This window comes from Bos taurus, chromosome 4 (genome assembly GCF_002263795.3).
Source record: "Bos taurus isolate L1 Dominette 01449 registration number 42190680 breed Hereford chromosome 4, ARS-UCD2.0, whole genome shotgun sequence".
NCBI classification, from domain to species: domain Eukaryota; kingdom Metazoa; phylum Chordata; class Mammalia; order Artiodactyla; family Bovidae; genus Bos; species Bos taurus.
The window spans coordinates 61,268,745-61,294,060 of NC_037331.1; the positions used below are offsets into that span (position 1 = coordinate 61,268,745).

General features: G+C 38.6%; 1 protein-coding gene and 1 pseudogene across 1 annotated transcript in view; one reads left to right on the plus strand and one right to left on the minus strand.

Moving 5' to 3' along the window:
- SEPTIN7 (septin 7) overlaps window positions 1–25,316 on the minus strand; it is a 98,556-nt gene that overhangs the window by 64,571 nt on the left and 8,669 nt on the right.
- On the plus strand, window positions 21,344–21,738 carry LOC112446386 (large ribosomal subunit protein eL33-like; annotated as a pseudogene).

Here is a 25,316-nt window from a genome sequence, read left to right on the forward strand (position 1 = left end):
ATTCTTGGTTACTCTACCTAAAAGATTTTAATATCTGTATGAATACATGTAAGAGGTAACTTAAAAATTTAAATAAATTTTTTTCTTTGTTCTGAACTTGAAATTTAAATCTCTTCTTATAGAATTACTGGCCACACTCATTCATTTAACATAGCTACTGGATTCACATAATGTATGTATTACCAATTAGGAATACAGAAGCTAATGAAAACAAGGTCCCTGCTTATGAAACTAAGAATCTGAGGTCAGAGAAGTTAGAAGGCAATTCTATTAATACAGTGATAAACACTATAATGGAAGCAAGCACAGGAAGACAGCTATGAGAACAAAAAGGAAGGGTGTTTTCTCCCATTATGTTGTCAGAACCTTCAGATTCTGAAGGACTAGCAGGCCTTAGTCTGATGAGAAATTTGGGTAGGTGCTGCACAATACGGGCAAGCAAACTGGCAACTGTAAAGGCCCAAAAGCAAGAGAAGAAAGTACAGATCTTTTTGGTAACTAAAAATAGTGCAGTACACCTCATAATCAAGGTCCAGGAGACGCAGAGTAGGAAGTCAAGCAAAATCCAGATCACAGAGGACTTTATAGGCCACAGTAAAGAACTCAGATGAGGCATCATCTTTAAAACTTATGAAGAGTATTAAAGGATTTTAAGCAGAAAACTGCACTATCACATTAATTCACAAGCCAAGTCATATTCATATTTTAGAAAATTACAACTAATAAGAATATTGAGGAGATACTGGTAGCAATTTCAAGATCTGCTGCAGTAGCCCAGGGAAGAAATTAGGACCTGAACCATGACAGAAGTAACAAGGATTAAGAGTTAAGTTAGAACACTACTGTTCATTACAGTAGTCACTAGCTCCATGTGGCTATCAATCACTTGAAATTTAGCAAGTCTGAATTGGGATATGCTCTGGCTCCATTGGTAAAGAATCCACCTGCAATGCAGGAGGCCTGGGTTCAATTCCTGGGTTGGGAAGATCCCCTGGAGAAGGGAATGGCTACCTACTCCAATATTCTGGCCTAGAGAATTCCATGGACTATATAGTCCAGGAAGTTGCAAAGAGTCAGACACAACTGAGCCACTCTCACACACATTAAGCATAAAATACAAGCCAGATTTTTTTATATATACTTATTTTTATTTATTTATTTATTTGATTGTGCCGGGTCTTAGTTGAAGCATATGGGATCTAGTTCCCTGACCAGGGATCGAACCCCGCGCCCCCTGCTCTGGGAGCATGGAGCCTTAGTCACTGGACCAGCCACTGAACCAGTAGGAAGTCCCACAAATCAGGTTTTAAAGACTTATTATGAAAAAAAAGAATGAAATGTCAATTTTTATACTGATTACATATTGAAATAAAATTTCAGCTATATTGGGCTATATAAAAATGATACTAAAATTAAATTTATTTTTTTCAACTTTTTAACATGCCTGCGTGCAAAGTCACTTCAGTCATGTTCAACTCTGTGCGACCCTATGGACTACAGCCTGCCAGGCTCCTCTGTCTATGGGATTCTCTAGGCAAGAATATTGCAGTGGCTTGCCATTTACTTCTCCAGGGGATCTTCCTGCCCCAGGGATTGAACCCATGTCTCCTGCACTGCAGACAGATTATTTACCATCTGAGCTACTAGGGAAGCCTAGGCTACCAGAAAAGCTTACATATGTGACTTACATTAACTTCTAATGAACAATGCTGGGTTAGATATTAATGAGCTGAAGTGACAAGTCTCTGTAACTTGTGGGGGGAACAGCAAGACATAAATTCTAAATTTATGAATTTACATTGAGCTGGATTAATGGTGGTTCCAGTCACTAAAAGAAAAATTCACTTGAGTTTAAGGTGCTAAAAAATGGGCTTTAGGAAAACAAATATCTAGTAGGCAGCTATATATATAAAAGAAGTTCTAGAAATGTCTAGGTTAGGCAGACACTAACATTTTAAGTCATCAACATTTAAATGGTATGAAGGCCATGGGTTATGAATCCAAATACAGTATTCAAAGTAGGAAGCAGGCCACAACCAACAACAAAATCCCAACTCTATGACCTACACAACCTAGGAAAAGGTGAAAAAAGAAGAATGAGGAAAACAGTTTTTAGAAGCAGTTCAAGGAGGTCAACTGTAGTGGCCTCCTTCGAGAAGTGGTCAACTGTACCAAATGCTCTGGAGTGGTCAATACAGAGACAGAAAAGAATCTATTTAAAATTATCAGGGACCATTGTCAGAGCACTGGACAGATAAGAGAAAGATAGATGGAGGCATAATGGAAATAAATAAGTAGTGAGTAACTGTAGACAGTGAGCGTAAACAAGTCAATTCTTTCTGAATGCTTATCTGTGAACAGAAGAGCAATAAAGTAGAATTTAGAGAACAACAAAGGGTTAAGGCAGGGTTTTAGGAATTAAAAAAAAAAAAAAGGATGGTTGCATGCTTAAATGCTGGGAGTTTGGGGTCAGTAGATGCAAGTTATTACATATAGAATGGATAAACAAGGTCCTAGCATATAGCACAGAGAACTATGTTCAATACCCTGGGATAAACCACAATGGAAAGGAATATAAAAAAGAAAGCATATGTATATATAAATGAGTCACTTTGCTGTACAGCAGAAATTAACACAACATTGTAAATCTACTATACTTCAACAAATCAATTTTTTAAAATAAAAATAAATTTTAAAAAAAGCATTACCTAGACAAGTGGCTAAAGAAAGGAAGGTAAACTAGGATACAGATAACATTTTGGAGTGAAAGACAGGATTTTCTTTAAACATCAGAGAGAAAAATCATTTACTAATCCTAAAGGGACTTACCAGGGAATTTTAAGAGAAAAAGATTTGAATCATCAACCATCAAAACAAAAAGAAGGGCTAGGAATACACAGCAGGCATCCAAGCAATTCTGTCCACTAGTTTAGGATAAATCTGTGATGGACAGGGACGCCTGGCATGCTGCAGTCCATGGGGTTGCAAAGAATTGGACATGACTGAGTGACTGAACTGAATCGTGTGATCTTTTACTCCAGTAGCAATCTGTAACTGAATGTAAGCCAAGACTGTTATCTGAAGCTGTTATTTTGCAGAAAGGGCGCAAAAAAACTACAAGGCATCAAGAGAGCTGACAAGTATGGTTGAAGTGAATCACTGAACAAAATGGAGAGGGTCAAGGATCCAAGGGAGGAAGTAAGGAAATGAGACAGCTAAAAGAATATGAAGTTGTAGACAGAAAAAGCCATACACTTAAGTCTTCAGAGGTGGACCAGAAGTTCCAGATGACCACATGGAGCCGTTAAAATGATGGCTCAACAATAATCCCAGATGTGTAAGTAAATTACTGAACAAGTTTTATACATGGTCACTAAATATGCCCCAGAATGATAACAGGGCGTGGAGTAGAAAGAAAATCTGTTTGGTGCCATCTTTAACAAATAAAGAGAAAACAGGGATACAGTATCTGACAAAGTTAAGAAGGGTGAGAAAATACTGTTATTAAATAGCATAAGCTTTAAAGAAGCAGGGCTTTTTTTAAAGGAAGAATGGTCTACAGTCTAGACAACCACTGATAGAAATATAAGATGGATTACCTATGTAATAAATATTACAGTAGACACATGAAGAGTAAAAAGGTGAAGTTAAACATTATTTTATTTCACCCAATGTATATACAATATCAACATCTCAACATGCAGTCAATATAAAAAGTTATGACTCACTTTACACTATTAATTTTTCTACATGCTTTGGCTTTGTAATAATCTTTGAAATACAGCATACCTTATTTAGGACTAGCTACATTTCAAGTGTTCAAGAGCCACATGCTGGTAGTGATTACCCTACTCGATATAGAAATGGAAATTTCATAGATAGAGAACATTTTCATAATTACCAAAAGATCTACTGGAGAGCACTAAATTAAACTAAATTACTACTGGGTGTGAGGATGTGGGAAAACAGGCACTTTCACACATGACTGGTGGAATATAAATGAAACCACTTCCCTAAAGATCAACTTGGCCACATGCATCGAAAACTTAAGTCTTCATGCTCTCACACTCAATAAATTTCACTTCCACAAATTTATACCTTTTAAATTTATAAGGTTTAGATAAAACAACATTCAACAAAGCACTGTTAAGGATAATGAAAAATCATAAAAACCAAAGTTTCAAAAACAAGTGAAACAAATAATATGTTACTCCCATGTGTTAAAACACCATGCAGAAATTAAAACTTTTAGAAGAACAGACATGACAGATAGCAATATACTGAATGGAAAAACTATTATTAGACAGCTGGCACAGTAATATTTACTTTTAAAGATTCTCTTATGTGTACACTGGAAAACAAAAGGATATACAGTGGAGTGACATTAAAGAAATTAACAGAGTAAAGACTTAAGAAAAGTCTCTCCTTCATTAAAAGCAGTAAGAGGCAAAATTATCAAAATCAATTTCTTCTGATCTCTGGAAATGAACAAAGGGTTACAGCAATTCAAAGAACACTTACTCAAGAAAAAGGGCTGGATGTCAGTAAAAACAGCAGTTCTTGTTGTATTTTAACTTGCCCATTCGTTATCTTCCCTCACTTGTTTTACAGTAGCCTTGAAAACCAACAGCATGCAATCATGGCAAAAATCAGCACCCAGTCAGCAACTGGAAGAGAATAGGCTTCTTCAAAGCTCCATTCCCAAAAAAGATTATTTGACCTGTCTGACTCCTTGCAAGACCCCACAAACAACCAATAGGATAACTAAAGACTTCAGTGACAAAACAAGACAAAGAAAACAGACTTTACAGAATTAGTTCCCCCAAAGTCACTAAACAACAAAAAACAATAATAAATCCTGGGGTGGAGGAAAGAGGGGAGATGGAGAATTTGACCACAGCCGCCACGCTGTTTTGCTTAAAATGCCCAGTTTTCAACAAAAAATTATGAGATGCAAAAAAAAAAAAAAAAAAACCACCCAAGAAAGTATAAAAATATAACCCACATTCATGGGGGGAAAAAAGCAATCAACAGAAGCTAACCTTGAGAAGACTCAGACATTACACAAAGACTTTAAATCTGCTATTTTGAATACATTCAAATAACTAAAGGAAATCATTTCTAAAAAACTAAAAGAAAGTATATGAACTACATTCATCAAATACAGATGATTAATAAACAGAAAGAAATTATTAAAAAGAACCAAATAAAAATCCTTAAGTTGAAAAGTAGAGGGCTACCTTGGTGGCTCAGTGGTAAAGAAAATGCCTGCCAATGCAGGGGACACAGGTTGGATCCCTGGTCTGGGAAGATCCCGCATGCCACAAAGCAAACAAGCTGGTGTGTCAGAGCTCCTCAGCCTGCGCTTCAGAGACTGGGAACTGCAACTACTGAGCCCACGTGTGGCAACTACCGAAGCCAAAGCACCCCAGAGTCCACGCTCCACAGTAAGAGAAGCCACCACAGTGAGAAGCCTGCACACCACAGGGGAAGAAAAGCCCCCACTCTCCAACACTAGAGAAAGCGCACAGCAACAAAGACCCGGCACAAGAAAAATAAAGAAAAAAAATTATTTTTAAAAAGTAGAATAACTGAAAATAAAATTCCACTAGAGACAAAGAGGTTCAAAAACTGATACAAGCTAGCAAAATAAGATTGTCAAATAACATTTACCAGGCTAAGGAACAGAAATAATAAGAGGGAATAAAAAACTACACAGCCAGAAAGTATGGAACAAAATCAAGCATACCAACATAAACAGAATGGGAGTCCATGAAGTACTGGAAAAAAGGACATAGGCAAAGAGACAAGAAGAGAATGAGGCAAGAAGTATATTTGAAGAAACAATGGCAGACAACATCCCAAATCTGAAGAAAAACATGTCAACACAATAAAAGCTCAGCAACTTCAAAAAGAGAAAAAGCAGAGATCCACAGCTAGACTCATCACAATCAAATTGCCAAAAAATAGACAAAGAATCAGGAAAGCAGCAAGAGACTTAAATGACCCTATATAGGTGACTGAATATGAATAATGACTAACATCTCATCAGAAACCACACAGGCCAGAAAGTAGATGGATGACATACTGAAGACATTAAAACAAAATGAATGTCAACCAAGAATTCAGTATCTACCAAAGGCATCTTTCAAACATAAAGGTGAACTTAAGACATTCTCTGATAAGCAAAAATTGAAAATTCCTCACAATCAGATAGAAACCCTACATAATAAGTAAACACAAAAGACAGCACAAATATAATTTTTATTTGCAACTCTATCTGATTTAAAGGCACACTTTACACAGCAATTACCCTTTTGGCAGAAGGTGAAGAGGAACTAAAGATCCTCTTGATGAAAGTGAAAGAGGAGAGTGAAAAAGTTGGCTTAAAACTAAACAATCAGAAAACTAAGATCACGGCATCAAGTTCCATCACTTCATGGCAAATAGATGGGGAAATAATGCAAACAGTGACATACTTTATTTTCTTGGGCTCCAAAATCACTGCAGATGGTGACTGCAGCCATGAAATTAAAAGATGACTGCTCCTGGGAAGAAAAGCTATGACCAACCTAGACAGCATATTAAAAAGCAGAGACATTATTTTGTCAACAAAGATCTATCTAGTCAAGGCTATGGTTTTTCCAGTAGTCATGTACGGATGTGAGACTTGGACCATAAAGAAAGCTGAGAGCTGAAGAATTGACGCTTTTGAACTGTGGTGTTGGAGAAGATTCTTGAGAGTCCCTTGGACTGCAAGGAGATCAAACCAGTCAATCCTAAAGGAAATCAGTCCTGAACAGTCATCAGAAGAACTGATGCTAAAGCTGGAGCTCCAATACTTTGGCCACCTGATGCGAAGAACTGACTCACTGGAAAAGACCCCGATGCTGGGAAGAGTGAAGGCGGGAGGATAAGGGGACGATGGAGGATGAGATGGTTGGATGGCATCACCAACTCAATGGACATGAGTCTGAGCAAGCTCTTGGAGTTGGTAATGGGACAGGGAAACCTGGCGTGCTGCAGTCCATGGGGTCGCAAAGAGTTTGACACAACTCAGTGACTGAAATTACAAAGCAATAATCATTAAATTTTGTTTTGGGGTTTATAAACTAGAAAGAAGTAATTTGTATGACACTAGGAGCACAAAGGAGGTAAAAGGAAATGAAAAGTACACAGGAGCAAAACTACTGTTATTTTACTGAAACTAAGCTGGTAATAACCCAAATTATAATGTTATAAGTTATTAAGGTAATCTCTAGGGCAATAAATGAAAAGATAAATAACCTAACTAAAAATTGGGCACAGCACTTTAATAAACATTGCCCCACAGACGATGGGCTTCCCTGATGGCTCAGATGGTAAAGCATCTGCCGACAATTTGGGAGACCAGGGTTTGATCCCCGGGTCACGAAGATCTCATGGAGAAGTGAATGGGAACCCACTCCAGAATTCTTGCTTAGAGAATCCCATGGACAGAGGAATCTGGCAGGCTACAGTCCATGGAGTCACAGAGTCAGACACGATTGAGCAACTAACACTTTGACTTTTCCACCGAAGATATACAACTTGCCAACAGGCACATGTAAAGATGTTGAGCATCATTAGCCATTGTGTGCTTGGGTGCTAAATCACTTCAGTCACATTCAACTCTGCCACCCTATGGACTGCTGCCTGCCAAGCTCCTCTGTCCATGGGATTCTTCGGGCAAGAATACTACACTGGCAGGCAGATTCTTTACCACTGAGCCACCAGGGAAGCCTTATTGTATAAGTAACACATAATTTTGTTTATAGATTCACAATGTTTTCATATGGACTTATGCTTCCTCTTTTGGATATATATACCTAGGGATGTAATTGCTGCATCTTAGGGTAACTTTATGAGAAACTGCCAAACTGTTTGCTGAAGCAGCTGTGACATTTACATTCCCCCCGTAGTATGAGAGGGTTTCAGTTTCTCCACATCCATGTTCACACTTGTTATTAGTCTGTCCCTTTAAACTATCACTGTTGGAGTCATAGTATCACTGTTGTTTTCACTTGCAATTCTCTAATGGCTAAAGGGGCTTCCCAGGTGGTGCTGGAAGTAAAGAACCCACCTGCCAATGAAAGAGATGTTAAGAGATACTGGTTCAATCCCTGGGGCTGTAAGATCCCCTGGAGGAGGAAATGGCAACCCACTCCAGTATTCGTGCCTGGAAAATTCCATAGACAGATCAGCCTGGTAGGATGCAGTCCTTAGGGTCTCAAAGAGTCAGACATGACTGAGCACACATGTACATGCACACCCATGCAATAAAATATTATTTAATAATAAAAAGGTATGAAGTACTGATGGGTGCTACAATATGGTCGAACCTTAAAACATCATGGTAAGTGAAAGAAGCTAATTACAAAAAAAATTCTATGATTTCATTTATATGAAATGCTCAGAATAGGAAATTCTATAAAGATGAGAAGTAGATTAGCTGTTGTCAAGACGTGGGAACAGGAGGGAACAGGAGTAACTGTTAATATACACAGTTTCATTGGGGTTCAGAGAAGGCAATGGCAACCACTCCAGTAGTCTTGCCTGGAAAATCCCATGGACGGAGGAGCCTGTGGGCTGCGGTCCATGGGGTCGCGAAGAGTCGGACACAACTGAAATGACTTAGTAGTAGCAGCATTGCAGTTGATGAAAATGTCCTCAAATTAGACATAACGATGGTTGCACAACTCTGTTAATATACTAAAAATGACAGAATTGTTCAATTTAAAGGGATGAATTTTACAGCATGTGAATTTATCTTAATAAAGCTGTCATAGAATCAAGTATGTAGTGTCTATAATACACTACTTTTCATATATTGGGTTGGCCAAAAAGTTCATTTGCATTTTCCTAGAACAGCTTACAGAAAAACCCAAAAGAACTTTTTGGCCAACTCAATATAATTTTTATATCTGCTTTCCTACGTGTATCTTCTCATCTGTGTAAGATGATAGGAAGAAATTAAAAACTAAGCAAGAAACTATTAAAATTGGTTACCCAAACAGACGGGTGGTTAAATGGTAGAAAAGGAAAATGAGATGGGTAAAAGTGTAAAAGAGATAAGACATGGAAGGGACACTTCCAGACATACTGCTTTACAGAACTGACGATTAATACCACAGTAATGTTTTACCTAGAGTTGGACATTACGGAGTGTGAAGTCAAGTGGGCCTTAAGAACGTTACTACAAACAAAGCTAGTGGAGGTGATAGAATTCCAAAAGAGCTATTTAAAATACTAAAAGATGATGCTGTTAAAGGGCTGCACTCAACATGTGAGCAAATTTGGAAAACTCAGCAGTGGCCAAAGGACTGGCAAAGCCAGTTTTCACTCCAATCTTAAAGAAAGGAGGTGCCTTAATTTCTCTTTCTGTTTTCTCATTATTAGTGTATAGGAATGCAAGGGATTTCTGTGTGTTGATTTTATATCCTGAAACTTTACTGTAGTCATTGATTAGTTCTAGTAATTTTCTGGTGGAGTCTTTAGGGTTATGGTACTGGCACAAAGACAGAAATATAGATCAATGGAACAAAATAGAAAGCCCAGAGATAAATCCACACACATATGGACACCTTGTCTTTGACAAAGGAGGCAAGAATATACAATGGATTAAAGACAATCTCTTTAACAAGTGGTGCTGGGAAAACTGGTCAACCACTTGTAAAAGAATGAAACTAGAACACTTTCTAACACCATACACAAAAATAAACTCAAAATGGATTAAAGATCTAAACATAAGACCAGAAACTATAAAACTCCTAGAGGAGAACATAGGCAAAACACTCTCTGACATACATCACAGCAGGATCCTCTATGACCCACCTCCCAGAATATTGGAAATAAAAGCAAAAATAAACAAATGGGACCTAATTAACCTTAAAAGCTTCTGCACATCAAAGGAAACTATCAGCAAGGTGAAAAGACAGCCTTCAGAATGGGAGAAAATAATAGCAAATGAAGCAACTGACAAACAACTAATCTCAAAAATATACAAGCCACTCCTCCAGCTCAACTCCAGAAAAATAAATGACCCAATCAAAAAATGGGCCAAAGAACTAAATAGACATTTCTCCAAAAAAGACATACAGATGGCTAACAAACACATGAAAAGATGCTCAACATCACTCATTATCAGAGAAATGCAAATCAAGACCACTATGAGGTACCATTTCACACCAGTCAGAATGGCTGCGATCCAAAAGTCTACAAATAATAAATGTTGGAGAGGGTGTGGAGAAAAGGGAACCCTCTTACACTGTTGGTGGGAATGCAAACTAGTACAGCCACTATGGAGAACAGTGTGGAGGTTCCTTAAAAAACTGGAAATAGAACTGCCTTATGATCCAGCAATCCCACTGCTGGGCATACACACTGAGGAAACCAGAAGGGAAAGAGACACGTGTACCCCAATGTTCATCACAGCACTGTTTATAATAGCCAGGACATGGAAGCAACCTAGATGTCCATCAGCAGATGAATGGATAAGAAAGCTGTGGTACATATACACAATGGAGTATTACTCAGCCATTAAAAAGAATTCATTTGAATCAGTTCTAATGAGGTGGATGAAACTGGAGCCTATTATACAGAGTGAAGTAAGCCAGAAGGAAAAACACCAATACAGTATACTAACGCATATATATGGAATTTAGAAAGATGATAACGATAACCCTGTGTACGAGACAGCAAAAGAGACACTGATGTATGGAACAGTCTTATGGACTCTGTGGGAGAGGGAGAGGGTGGGAAGATTTGGGAGAATGGCATTGAAACATGTAAAATATCATGTATGAAACGAGATGCCAGTCTAGGTTCAATGCACGATACTGGATGCTTGGGGCTGGTGCACTGGGACGACCCAGAGGGATGGTATGGGGAGGGAGGAGGGAGGAGGGTTCAGGATGGGGAGCACATGTATACCTGTGATGGATTCATTTTGATATTTGGCAAAACTAATACAATTATGTAAAGTTTAAAAATAAAATAAAATTTAAAAAAAAAAAAGAAAGGAGGTGCCAAACATATTCAAACTACCATACAGTTCAGTTCAGTCGCTCAGTTGTGTCTGACTCTGTGACCCCACGGACTGCAGCAAGCCAGGTTTCCCTGTTCATCATCAACTCCTGGAGCTTACTCAAATTCATGTTCATAGAGTGGGTGATGCCATCCAACCGTCTCATCTTCTGTCATCCCCTTCTCCTCTTGCCTTCAATCGTTCCCAGAATCAGTTTCTTTACTACAAGTTACTTCTTCACATCAAGTGGCCATAATATTGGAGCTTCAGCTTCAGCATCAGTCCTTCCAATGAACATTCAGGACTGATTTCCTTTAGGATGAACTGGCTGGATCTCCTTGAAGTCCAAGGGACTCTCAAGAGTTTTCTCCAGCACCACAGTTCAAAAGCATCAATTCTTCAGCACTCAGCTTTCTTTACAGTCCAACTCTCACAACCATACATGACTACTGGAAAAATCAAAGCTTTGACTAGATGGACCTTTGTTGGCAAAGTAATGTCTCTACTTTTCAATATGCTGTCTAGGTTGGTCATAGCTTTTCTTCCAAGGAGTAAGAATCTTTTAATTTCATGGCTGCAATCACCATCTGCAGTGATTCTGGAGCCCCCAAAAAAAAAATCAGTCACTGTTTCCATTACTTCCCCATCTATTTGCCATGAAGTGATGGGACCGGATGCCATGATCTTAGTTTTCTGGAATGTCGAGTTTTAAGCCAACTTTTTTACTCTCCTCTTTCACTTTCATCAACAGGCTCTTTAGTTCTTCTTCACTTTCTGCCATAAGGGTGGTGTCACCTGCATATCTGAAGTTATTGATATTTCTCCCAGCAATCTAGATTTCAGCTTGTGCTTCCTCCAGCCCAGCATTTCTCATGATGTACTCTGCATATAAGTTAAATAAGAGGGTGACAGAATACAGTCTTGACGTACTCCTTTCCCAATTTGGAATCACTCTGTTGTTCCATGTACAGTTCTAACTGTTGCTTCTTGACCTGCATACAAATTTCTCAGGAGGCAGGTCAGATGGTCTGGTATGCCCATCTCTTTAAGAATTTTCCAGCTGGTAGATGTTTTTCTGGAACTCTCTTGCTTTTTCAATGATCCAACAGATGTTGGCAATTTGATCTCTGGTTCCTCTGCCTTTTCTAAAGCCAGCTTGAACACCTGGAAGTTCACAGTTCGCGTACTGTTGAAGCCTGGCTTGGAGAATTTTGAGCATTACTTTACTAGCGTGTGAGATGAGTGCAATTATTGAGCATTCTTTGGCATTGCCTTTCTTTGAGATTGGAATGAAAACTGACCTTTTCCAGTCCTGTGGCCACTGCTGAGTTTTCCAAATTTGCTGGCATATTGAGTGCAGCACTTTCACAGCATCATCTTTCAGGATTTGGAATAGCTCAACTGGAATTCCATCACTGCCACTAGCTTTGTTCGTAGTGATGCTTTCTAAGGCCCACTTGACTTCACATTCCAAGATGTCTGGCTCTAGGTCAGTGATCACACCATCGTGATTATCTGGGTCGTGAAGATCCTTTTTGTACAGTTCTTCTGTGTATTCTTGCCACCTCTTCTTAATATCTTCTGCTTCTGTTAGGTCCATACCATTTCTGTCCTTTATCGAGCCCATCTTTGCATGAAATGTTCCCTTGGTATGTCTAATTTTCTTGAATAGATCTCTAGTCTTTTCCATTCTATTGTTTTCCCCTATTTCTGTCATTCTATGTCCAATTCTAACTATTGTGAGAACTACAAATACAACTCACTGCTGAACAACCATCAACAGGAGAATGTTGGATCCTGCCAAAAAAAGTTACCCCACATCCAAGGGCAAAGGAGAAGCCCCAGCAAGACGGTGGGAGGGAGTACATCAAGGCTGTATATTGTCACCCTGCTTATTTAACTTATATGCAGAGTACATCATCTAAAATGCCTGGCTGGGTGAATCACAAGCTGGAATCAAGAATGCCGGGAGAAATATCAACAACCTCAGATACATACATGCTGCTGCTGCTGCTGCTGCTGCTGCTGCTGCTGCTAAGTCGCTTCAGTCATGTCCGACTCTGTGCAACCCCATAGACGGCAGCCCACCAGGCTCCCCTGTCCCTGGGATTCTCCAGGCAAGAACACTGGAGTGGGTTGCCATTTCTTTCTCCAATGCGTGAAAGTGAAAAGTGAAAGTGAATTCGCTCCGTTGTGTCCGACTCTTAAAGACCTCATGGACTACAGCCTACTAGGCTCCTCCGTCCATGGGATTTTCCAGGCAAGAGTACTGGAGTGGGGTGCCATTGCCTTCTCTGCAGATATGCACATAATACCACTCTAATAATAGGAACCAAAGAGGAACTAAAGAGCCTCTTGATGAAGGTGAAAGAGGAGAGTGAAAATGTTAACTTAAAACTCAATATTCAAAAAATGAAGATCATCTGGTCCTATCATTTCTTGGCAAATGTGTGCGTGCTAAGTCCCTTCAGTCATGTCTGACTCTTTGCAACCCCATGAACTCTAGTAGCCCCACCAGGCTCCCCTGTCCGTGGGAATCTCCAGGCAAGAATACTGGAGTGGGTTACCATTCCCTTCTCCAGGAGATCTTCTTGACCCATGGATCGAACCCTTGTCACTTATGTCTCCTGCACTGGCAGGCAAGTTCTTTTAACAACAGCACCTCCTGGGAAGCCACAGATGGGGCAAAAGTGGAGTAACAGTGACAGACTTTATTTTCTTGGGCTCCAAAATCACTGCAGACAATGACTGCAGCCATGAAATTAAAAGACACTTGCTCCTTGGAAGTAAAGCTACGACTAACCTAGACAGCGTATTAAAAAGCAGAGACGTAATACTTGGCCAACAAAGGTTCATACAGTCAAAGCTATGGTTTTTCCATAGCTTTTTTCCATGTGTGCATATGAGTGCTGGACCATAAAGAAGGCTAAGCATCTAAGAATTGATGCTTTCGAATTGTTGTGCTGGAGAAAACTTTTGAGTCCCTTGGACAGCAAGGAGACCAAAGTAGTCAATTCTAAAGGAAATCAACCTTGAATGTTCATTGGATGGACTGAGGCTGTAGCTGAAGCTCCAATACTTTGGCCACCTGATGCAAAGAGCTGATCACTGGAAAAGACCCTGATGCTGGGAAAGACTAAAGGCAAAAGGAGAAGGGGGCAGCAGAGGATGAGACAGTTAGACAGCCTCACGAACTCAACAGACATGAATTTGAGCAAACTCCCAGACATAGTGGAGGACAGAGAAGCCTGGTGAGCTACAGTTCAGGGGTCACAAAGAGTCAGACATGAGCTAGCAACTGAACAACATTTCATATATCCCAATGAAAAAAAAGAACCAAAACCTGCCAGAATGTGAGAAGAACTCAAAGTGGACTAGAAGCAGTAACAAATCTATATTTCAAATGAGTAACATAACAGCGATGAACAAAATGGGTAAGAACAGAACAGAACACTGGAAAACAGTATGTAGCCTACATAGTATAAGACTAAAGACAAAAAAAAAAAAAGACTAAAGACAGAAAGAGGTGTACACAATCTACACTCTAGGAAGTAAATATATTTATAATAGTAATTCTGAAATTACATTTACATGTACACCAGAACTGAACAAATAATAAATAAATTGTAGATGAGAGCCAAGTTTTCCACTGTTGGAGAAAGGAGTTACAAATAAGGAAAAAAGAAAGGCTATACTGAATCTGGTGTCAGTAGATTAGAACTGGTTTATCAGTATGAATTCATGGTTTTTAATATATATAAACAAATATATTTACACAGAGATAGGTACAGAAATACAGATGTGTGAATGTACACAAAAAACACAAGTTCTTATATCTGTTTGTTCAAAACACCTAGAAGTAGGAGCAACGAGCACTTTTAGAGCTGAGACCTTGGTTTCTAAACACTATTCTGAGATAAAAGGAACCCGAACTCCTTGAAAAATAATCAATTCCAGGCCTGAGGATGAAAAATAAAAGACAAACCAGAAAATAAACAAGTGCTCCAAAATAAATGATGAGGCATGTAGAAAGATGAATATGAGTTAACAGCAAAGAGTTCCCAATAGTCAGATTCAGGATAATCTGAGCAATAAACAATGACAAAATTAATATTCACGTGTCCTACCAGTATTAATAAATAACTGAATGAATGAATGTGTGAGATAGAACAATTATTTCTTATAAAAGAATTCCATGGGTTCAATCCCTGGACAGGGAACTAAGATCCTGCAAACCATGCAGAGCAGCCAAAATAACCCCAGAAAATCACTACTAAGGCAAGCAGTACAGTAATATTTGTGGCAGATAAGAATTATTGATAGCAGATAAAGATATGATGAGAAATAAGTTATTTTCATAATTCAACAAAGAACTAGCATCTAAAATATACAACTCAATTAGACAATACAACTTAAAAATGGACCAAATATTTCAACCATCAAAGACAAATAGATGGCAAACAAGCACATAGTAAGATCCTCAACATCATTACTCATTAGTAAAATGACAATTATAATCACAATGTTCTATCCACTAGGTACTCCACTAGAATGGCTAATATTAGTAAGCGTGGCCATCCCAGGAGTTAGTATGTGAAACTACTAAAAGTTTTTACACACTCTTCATGGGAACATAAATGTTAACATTTATGTTACAAAATGGTTTGGCAATTTCTTAAGAAGTTACATGTACACCTACCTATAACTTAGGCTAACTATTTACCCAAGAGAAGTGTAACCATACACCACTATCAAAATTTTTTAAGCTGACAAAGAAAAAAGCCAAAAAGAAAATACATACAAATTTTAACACTGGTTATATTTTGCTAACTGGATTTGGGGGTAATTCACTTTTATATTATTTCTATTTTCCAAAGTTATTATTAAGAAACCTAAGGCATTTACATTAAAAAAAAAATCAAACAGAAAGAAAATGAAGTCATTCACAAGTTAGTGTGGGTTTTTTTCTTTACAAATCAGATCTTATTTTCCATTTCTGACATATTCATTAGACTGCAAAGAAAGAAATTATACGAGGTAATTCAGACAAGATTTCAATCATGATGTGAAAAGGGGCAAGGCAGAGATATAAAAACTGGAGGACTAATAAAATAAGATGAATTAATAGCTGATTAGTTGTATATCAACTTCAGCAAAATTATATACCACAAGAATCCATCCTTAATTAAGCCCAGATGCTGGGAAAGATTGAAGGCAGGAGGAGAATGGGACGACAGAGGATGAGATGGCTGGATGGCATCACCGACTCACGAGTTTGAGTAAACCCCAGGAGTTGGTGATGGACAGGGAGGCCTGGTGTGCTGCAGTCCATGGGGTCGCAGAGAGTCGGACACGACTGAGCAACTGAACTGAACATTATTTAATGTTGTGATGAAAACAAAAGATACACTTTAAGTATACACATGATAAAAGCTGAAAAAGGTAATAAATACTTTATATGACATATTCAGAACCCAAATGAAATCTGCTATGGAAATATATGGATCCAAATCGTGTCCTTTTTCCCACCCTCAAACCACAATCTAAAAGGTAAAGTTTCAGTTAAGGATACAACTATAAAATGGGACTGCAAATGAGGAGGAGAGACACATTTTACCCAATCAAGTACGTCTAATTAAAAAAAAATATGTAACAATCCTGAAGAAGCAAGATAAAATAATGGCAGCACAAAGGGAAAAGATAGAGACATCTGAGTTGACACTATACTCTCTATGTCAGTATAAGAAATAAGGTTTCCCTAAAAGGTAACTTGTAACATACACATGGACATCACCAGATGGTCAAACTGAAATCAGATTGATTATATTCTTTGCAGCCAAAGATGGAGAAGCTCTATACAGTCAACAAAAACAAGACCAGGAGCTGACTGTGGCTCAGATCATGAACTCCTTATTACCAAATTCAGACTTAAATTGAACGAATAGGGAAAACCACTAGACCATTCAGGTATGACCTAAATCAAATCCCTTATGATTATACAGTGGAAGTGAGAAATAGATTTAAGGGCCTAGATCTGATAGAGTGCCTGATGAACTATGGAATGAGGTTCGTGACACTGTACAGGAGACAGGGATCAAGACCATCCCCATGGAAATGAAATGCAAAAAAGCAAAATGGCTGTCTGGGGAGGCCTTACAAATAGCTGTGAAAAGAAGGGAAGCAAAAAGCAAAGGAGAAAAGGAAAGATATAAGCATCTGAATGCAGAGTTCCAAAGAATAGCAAGGAGAGATAAGAAAGCCTTCCTCAGTCATTAATGCAAAGAAATAGAGGAAAACAACAGAATGGGAAAGACTAGAGATCTCTTCAAGAAAATTAGACATACCAAGGGAACATTTCATGCAAAGATGGGCTCGATAAAGGACAGAAATGGTATGGACCTAACAGAAGCAGAAGATATTAAGAAGAGGTGGCAAGAATACACAGAAGAACTGTACAAAAAGGATCTTCACGACCCAGATAATCACGATGGTGTGATCACTGACCTAGAGCCAGACATCTTGGAATGTGAAGTCAAGTGGGCCTTAGAAAGCATCACTACGAACAAAGCTAGTGGCAGTGATGGAATTCCAGTTGAGCTATTCCAAATCCTGAAAGATGATGCTGTGAAAGTGCTGCACTCAATATGCCAGCAAATTTGGAAAACTCAGCAGTGGCCACAGGACTGGAAAAGGTCAGTTTTCATTCCAATCTCAAAGAAAGGCAATGCCAAAGAATGCTCAAACTACTACACAATTGCACTCATCTCATATGGCACCCCACTCCAGTACTCTCGCCTGAAAAATCCCATGGACAGAAGAGCCTGGTAGGCTGCAGTCCATGGGGTCGCGAAGAGTCGGACATGACTGAGAGACTTCCCTTTCACTTTTCACCTTCCTGCATTGGAGAAGGAAATGGTAACCCACTCCAGTGTTCTTGCCTGGAGAATCCCAGGGATGGGGGAGCCTGGTGGGCTGCCGTCTATGGGGTCACACAGAGTCGGACATGACTGAAGTGACTTAGCAGCAGCAGCAGCACATGCTAGTAAAGTAATGCTCAAAATTCTCCAAGCCAGGCTTCAGCAATACGTGAACCGTGAACTTCCAGATGTTCAAGCTGGTTTTAGAAAAGGCAGAGGAACCAGAGATCAAATTGCCAACGTCTGCTGGATCATGGAAAAGGCAAGAGAGTTCCAGAAAAATATCTATTTCTGCTTTATTGACTATGCCAAAGCCTTTGACTGTGTGGATCACAATAAACTGTGGAAAATTCTGAAAGAGATGGGAATACCAGACCACCTGACCTGCCTCTTGAGAAATCCGTATGCAGGTCAGGAAGCAACAGTTAGAACTGGACATGGAACAACAGACTGGTTCCAAATAGGAAAAGGAGTATGTCAAGGCTGTATATTGTCACCCTGCTTATTTAACTTCTATGCAGAGTATATCATGAGAAACGCTGGACTGGAAGAAGCACAAGCTGGAATCAAGATTGCCGGGAGAAATATCAATAACCTCAGATATGCAGATGACACCACCCTTATGGCAGAAAGTGAAGAGGAACTCAAAAGCCTCTTGATGAAAGTGAAGTGGAGATTGAAAAAGTTGGCTTAAAGCTCAACATTCAGAAAACGAAGATCATGGCATCTTGTCCCATCACTTCATGGGAAATAGATGGTGGAACAGTGGAAACAGTGTCAGACTTTATTTTTTTGGGCTCCAAAATCACTGCAGATGGTGACTGCAGCCATGAAATTAAAAGACGCTTACTCCTTGGAAGGAAAGTTATGACCAACCTGGATAGCATATTCAAAAGCAGAGACATTACTTTGCCAACAAAGGTTCGTCTAGTCAGGGCTATGGTTTTTCCTGTGATCATGTATGGACATGAGAGTTGGACTGTGAAGAAGGCTGAGCGCCGAAGAATTAATGCTTTTGAACTGTGGTGTTGGAGAAGACTCTTAAGAGTCCCTTGGACTGCAAGGACATCCAACCAGTCCATTCTGAAGGCGATCAGCCCTGGGATTTCTTTGGAAGGAATGATGGTAAAGCTAAAACTCCAGTACTTTGGCCACCTCATGTGAAGAGTTGACTCATTGGAAAAGACTCTGATGCTGGGAGGGATTGGGGGCAGGAGGAGAAGGGGACGACAGAGGATGAGATGGCTGGATGGCATCACTGACTCAATGGACTTGAGTTTGAGAGAACTCCGGGAGTTGGTGATGGACAGGGAGGCCCGGCGTGCTGCAATTCATGGGGTCGCAGAGCCGGACACGACTGAGCGACTGAACTGAACTGAAAATGTAACTTAACTTTAGGCCTCATTAACAGATTTATATAGTACATAGAAGGACACAAAAGATAGATTCAATGTGCAATTTTAAGATCACAAGATATTCATTTCAGTCCTCATTTCAGTCCTGGTATTAGCAGGGCTATGTACCAAATGAAGTTCAAAGGGGAGTAAAAATGGCTGGAGGGATATGACTCCCTACCGTATAAACACTGTTAAAGAAAATGGAAAGACTAAAAGTCACAACAAAAGATAGCTGTCTTCAAACTACGAAGCAATAATATTAAAAAGAGAAATCAGACTTATCTTTTTGCTGCTAGGGAGTAAATGAGAATATCTGAATGCAAATATCAAAGACAGATACATATAAAAATAGGAAGAAAAAAATTAATAGTGACATCTATTCAAAGATGAAATGTGTTATCTCAGAAGGCAGCTGAGTTTTTAGCAGACTAAATCAGCTCTGTTAGAAATATAATACAAGTCATACATGTAATTTTAAACTTTCTAGAAGCCACATTTAAAAAAGTAAAAACAAACAAGTAAACTCAATTGGATGGCATCACCAATTCAATGGACATGTGTCTGAGCAAACTCCGGGAGACAATGAAGGACATGGAAGCCTGGTGTGCTGCAGTTCACCATGTCACAAAGAGTCAGACACGACTTAGCAACTGAACAACAACAAAAACTCTATTGTAATAATATATTTTCTTTAACTCAATATATCTAAGACATTATTTCAACATGTAATCAACATAAAAATGAATTAGATATTTTATATCCTTTAAGTCTTGGCAAAATCTTCTGTGCATTTTACACTTACACTAAATGTCAATTTAGACTAGCAGCATTTCAAGTGCTCAACAGCCATATACACTTGTGGCTACAATACTAGTCAGAGTTAGTCACAGGCATGCTGCAGGGGGAATTAAGAGTACCATTTGCATAATTAGGTTAAATGACAATACATCTTCCAATCCTGAGACCTTGTGAAAACAGAAGGATGAAAAAACAAGTTTTAAGAACATAGGCAAAATTTTTAAAGAATTAACTTTAGTCCATTTGAATCAGTCACTACCATACCTTGTGTACTCATGATATATATGCATTCTGTACATAACACAGCAGTTTTATCAAAGAGTTCAGATTATTTCCAGCATATACCTCTCAAGCCCGCTTCTAAAAGATACTAAAGCCATTTCCTGCCAAAATATTGACTCCCATGACTCATAAAATGTTCAACTGATATTCATCTTAACATTACTTGCCTAATAAAAAGGTAGGTAGAAACAAAGTATTTATTATCTGATTTTTAAAAAAATTTCCTATAGCTATTACACCACCATACACAGGAGAACAGAAATTCAATTCTGTTACAGGCCAAACTGCATACACCCAAAATTCTTATGATGAAGCCCTAATCCCAGTGTAATTGTATCTGGGAGACAGGGCCTTAAAGGGGGTAACTAAGGTTAAAGGAGGTCATAAGATTAGGGCCCATCATGTGGAGCTGGTATCCTTACAAGAAGAGGAAGATACACTGGAGATAACCCTTTCTCCTCCAGAGGTTGCACAAAGGCCACGTGAGGACACAGACAGAATGTGGCCATATGTAATTCAGGAAGACCCTTCACCAAAAACCAAATCTACTGGCACCTTAGTACTGGACTTCCAGCCTCCAGAACTGTGAGAAAAAAAATGTCTGTTGTTTAAGCCACCTCATCTGTGGTTTTCTGTAATGGCAGTCCTAGCAGACTAATAAAGTTCTAAGAAAATACTAGTTAAAAAATTGTACTGCAAACTAAATTACATTACTACTGAAATTATTAATTTATTATGATAAATGTTTCTGTATGTTTATAAATTTACTCTACAACAGAAGATTTGAAAAGCCTGCCTTGTTGAGCTACTGAAGCAGCCAAAGTAATCTGAAACCTCAAAACAGAAAATTCTAACTTTTCACATAACCAAGGTCTGTTAATTTATTTCATTATAAAAATAATGGTCTCTCTTTCAGCCATCTTGGACCCTGTGGAGGCCTGCTGGGAACAGGACTTCTAAAACAACAAATATGTCTGGAAGGCTGTGGCCCAAGGCCATTTTTGCTGGCTATAAGAGGGGTCTATGGAACCAAGAGGGAGTACACAGCTCTCCTGAAAATCGAAGGTATATATGTTTGAGATGAAACTGAATCCTATCTAGGTAAGAGACGTACTTATGTGTACAAAGCAAAGAACAACGGTAACTCTTAGCAGCAAACCTAACAAAACCAGAATAATCTGGGGAAAGACAACTCACGCTCAGGTAAACAGTGTCATGGTTTATGCCAAATTCCAAAGCAGCCTTCTTGCTAAGGCTGCTGGACACAGACTCTGTGATGCTGTACCCTTTGAGGATTTAAACTCATTGAAAAGCAAATAAATAAAAGTATGGATTTGTTCTCTTGTGTTTTGCTAACCACAGATACACACACACACACACACGCACGCACGCACACACAACATTCTACTCAAGAGGAGTACTATACGTAGTAATGCCAGAGATCAGTAAAGGGCTCAGAAAAGCATGCTACCCATCACAATACTGCAACTAACTATGCCACCCACAATATTTGTAATATTAGCATAAACGATAACTGAAAATATATTTTTACAAATTGACAATGTTGTTACCTACTAGGAGTAGTCTTCATGGAGTTTAAGTTAGGGAAAGGATCAAAGATGGGAAAAGCTTCCTAGAATGAGTAGTTTTGAGGTGGGCCTTCATTAATGGATGGATGTGACTTCAAGATAGGTAAGAACAGCATAAGCAAAGAAAGACTACAAAACATGATTTGATCTAAACAGAAGGAAAAAGCCAAGCAAAGAGACCCTAAAATGACTACCCAAATTACATCAATAAGAGTCCCCCTTCACCTCAAGTTTTGCTTTCCAAGGTTTCAGCTACCAGCTGTTAACTGAGGTCTGAAAATATTAAATGGAAAATTCCAGAAATAAGCAATTCATCAGTTTTAAATTGTGTGCTGTTCTGAATAGCATGATGAAATCTCACACCTTCCTGTGCTGTCCTGCTCTGTCCAGCCTGTGATGTGATTCATCCCTCTGTTCTGTATATCCTGCCCATTGGTCACTTAGCCTTCTCAGTATAATCAGATCACCCATTGTGATATTGCAATGCTTGTGTTCAAGTAACCCTCACTTCATAATTTTACTTAATAATGGCCCCAAAGAACAAGAGTTGAAATTCTGGCAATTTGCATATATGAAAGAGAAGCTATAAAGTACTTCCCATAAATGAAAAGGTGAAGGTCTTGATTTAATAAGGAAAAAGAAATTGTACCTTAAAAGGAATCTTCTATCCATGAAATTGAGAAAAAGGAAAAAAAATTTATGCTACTTTTGCTGATACACCTCAAACTGCAAAGTTACAGCCACAGTGCCTGATAAATGGAAAAGGAAAAGTCACAGTGCAAGATAAATGGAAAAGTCAGGATGGAAAAGGCATTAAATCTATGGGTGGAAGACATGAACATAAAACATGTTACAAATGATGGCAACAGGTCACACCACAAAGCATGGAGCCTGTATGACAACTTTAGCAAGCAAGGGATCCCCTAAAACGACACCAAGTCATTTACTCCAATATGAAACGGTTACACAGACTCAATAGATTTCAACTGAAAAATATAAAAATTATTGGAGAGGCTGAGTCTGCCAATGAAGAAGCCACTGCCACATTTCTGGCAGAGTTGAACTTGAGAGAGAGACCACATTTTTATAACAACCTTTATTACAGTATTTTGTTACAATTGTTCTGCTTTATTATTAGCTATTGTTGTCCATCTATTACTGTGTCTAATTTATAAGTTTAACTTTATACTAAGTATGTATGTATAGGAAAAAACAGTACAGACAGGGTTCGGTATTACTATCTGTGGTTTCAAGCATCCACTGGGGACCTTGGAATATATCCTCCATAGATAAGGGTGTGGACCACTAAAAATATAGCTAGAAATCTGAAATCTAGTATCTTCTGTAACTTGGAGCTATACTCTGCATGGGTAAGCTACATAACCTTTCTAAGCGTTAGACTGGGACAATGTATTTATGAGGTTATCATAAGATATATATGAAATATTTGAAATATTTGGCACTTCAGATATAATAAGCACAATAAATGACAGTTGTTACAGTGGTTGTGCAATAGACAACAGCTATTATCAAGGCCTCTGGACTTTTATCTTGCAGTTAAATGATTTCCAAATCTGGCTATAATCAGAAACATCTGGGAAGCTTGATAAAAACAAATACCTAGGTCCTAAGCCTAGAAGTAGGGAATTAGAATGTTCTGGTAGGGCCTAGGAAATAAGTTTTTTGTTTTTTTTTAAACAAGGACCTTAGAAGCCTGTATTATAAGTAAATAGATATTTAAAGTTCTACAACAGGTCAATTATTTTATGAAAGTAATATTTTAGTACAATAATCTGTATTACAGACTCATTAAATGAAATGCGAACAGTCTTTTATTCACCCTAGTTAGATTCTAATTTGTTAAACGGCATCTACTAGTGACACTAGTTAAACGGAATCCACTCGTCCTTCAATTAAAAAGCACTGGAATCTCCTAGCCCTACCCAAAACCCTTAAACATAATTTCAAGTAAAAGGTGTCTCCATCAAGCATAAAACTTTTCCCTTTTCACTTGTTCCTAGCCAGTACTAATGTTGATGGCATATTTATCTCATATAACACATTGTACATGCATGTTTTTGGTATTATCTTTGCATTTCCTCCATGTTCACCAAATACTTAAGTTTCAAAAGGATAGAGGCTGCAACTTTTCAGCAAGTCTACGATTATTTCAAACTTTCAGAAATGTAAAAAAAGGAACTACATCTGTGTAATTATCTTTTTAACAGCACAGCACCATGATCAAACACAAACAAGTATTTTTGGTGGGTCTACTTGCCAAATTGCCGGGAAAAATATCAACAACCTCAGATACACAGATGACATCACTCTAATGGCAGAAAGTGAAAAAGATCTAGAGAGTCTCCTGATGAGGGTGAAAGAGGAGAATGAAAACGCTGCTGTGAAATTCAACATTAAAAAAAACTAAGATCTAGCTGATTCATGTTGATGTTTGACAGAGAACAACAAAATTCTGTAAAGCAATTATCATTCAATTAAAAATAGATAAATTAAAAAAACAACTAAGATCATGGTATACGGTCCCATCACTCCATGGCAAATATAAGAGGGAAAAGTGGAAGCAGGGACAGATTTGATTTTGTGGGCTCCAAAATCACTGTGGATGGTGAATGCAGCCATGAAATTAAGATCCTTGCTCCTTAGAAAGAATGCTACAACAAACCTAGACAGCGTATTAAAAAGCAGAGACGTCACTTTGCCGACAAAGGTCCACATAGTCAAACCTATGGTTTTTCCAGTGGTCATGCATGGATGTGAGAGTTGGACCATAAAGAAGGCTGAGTGCCAAAGAATTGATGCTTTTGAACTGTGGTGCTGGAGAAGACTCTTGAGAGTTCCCTGGATTGCAAGGAGATCCAACCAGTCCATCCTAAAGGAAATCAATCGTTGAGTGGTTCCTATTGGAAGGACTGTTGCTGAAGCTGAAGCTCCAATACTTTGGCCACTTGATGCGAACAGCCAATTCTTTGGAAAAGACCCTGATACTGTGAAAGACTGAAGGCAAAAGGAGAAAGGAGCGGCAGCAGATGAGTTGGTTAGACAGCACCACCAACTCAATGGACATGAATTTGAACAAACTCTGGGAGATAGTTAGAGGACAGAGGAGCCTGGTGTGCTACACAGTCCATGAGGTTACAGAGTTGGGCACAACTTAAAGACTAAAAAACAACAACTTATCAGATAAGTCATTCTAGTTATTTTTTAAGCTCACACCTGAATTAAGCAACTGGTTAAGTAACTCTTAATTTTCTGTATTAGATCAACTTTT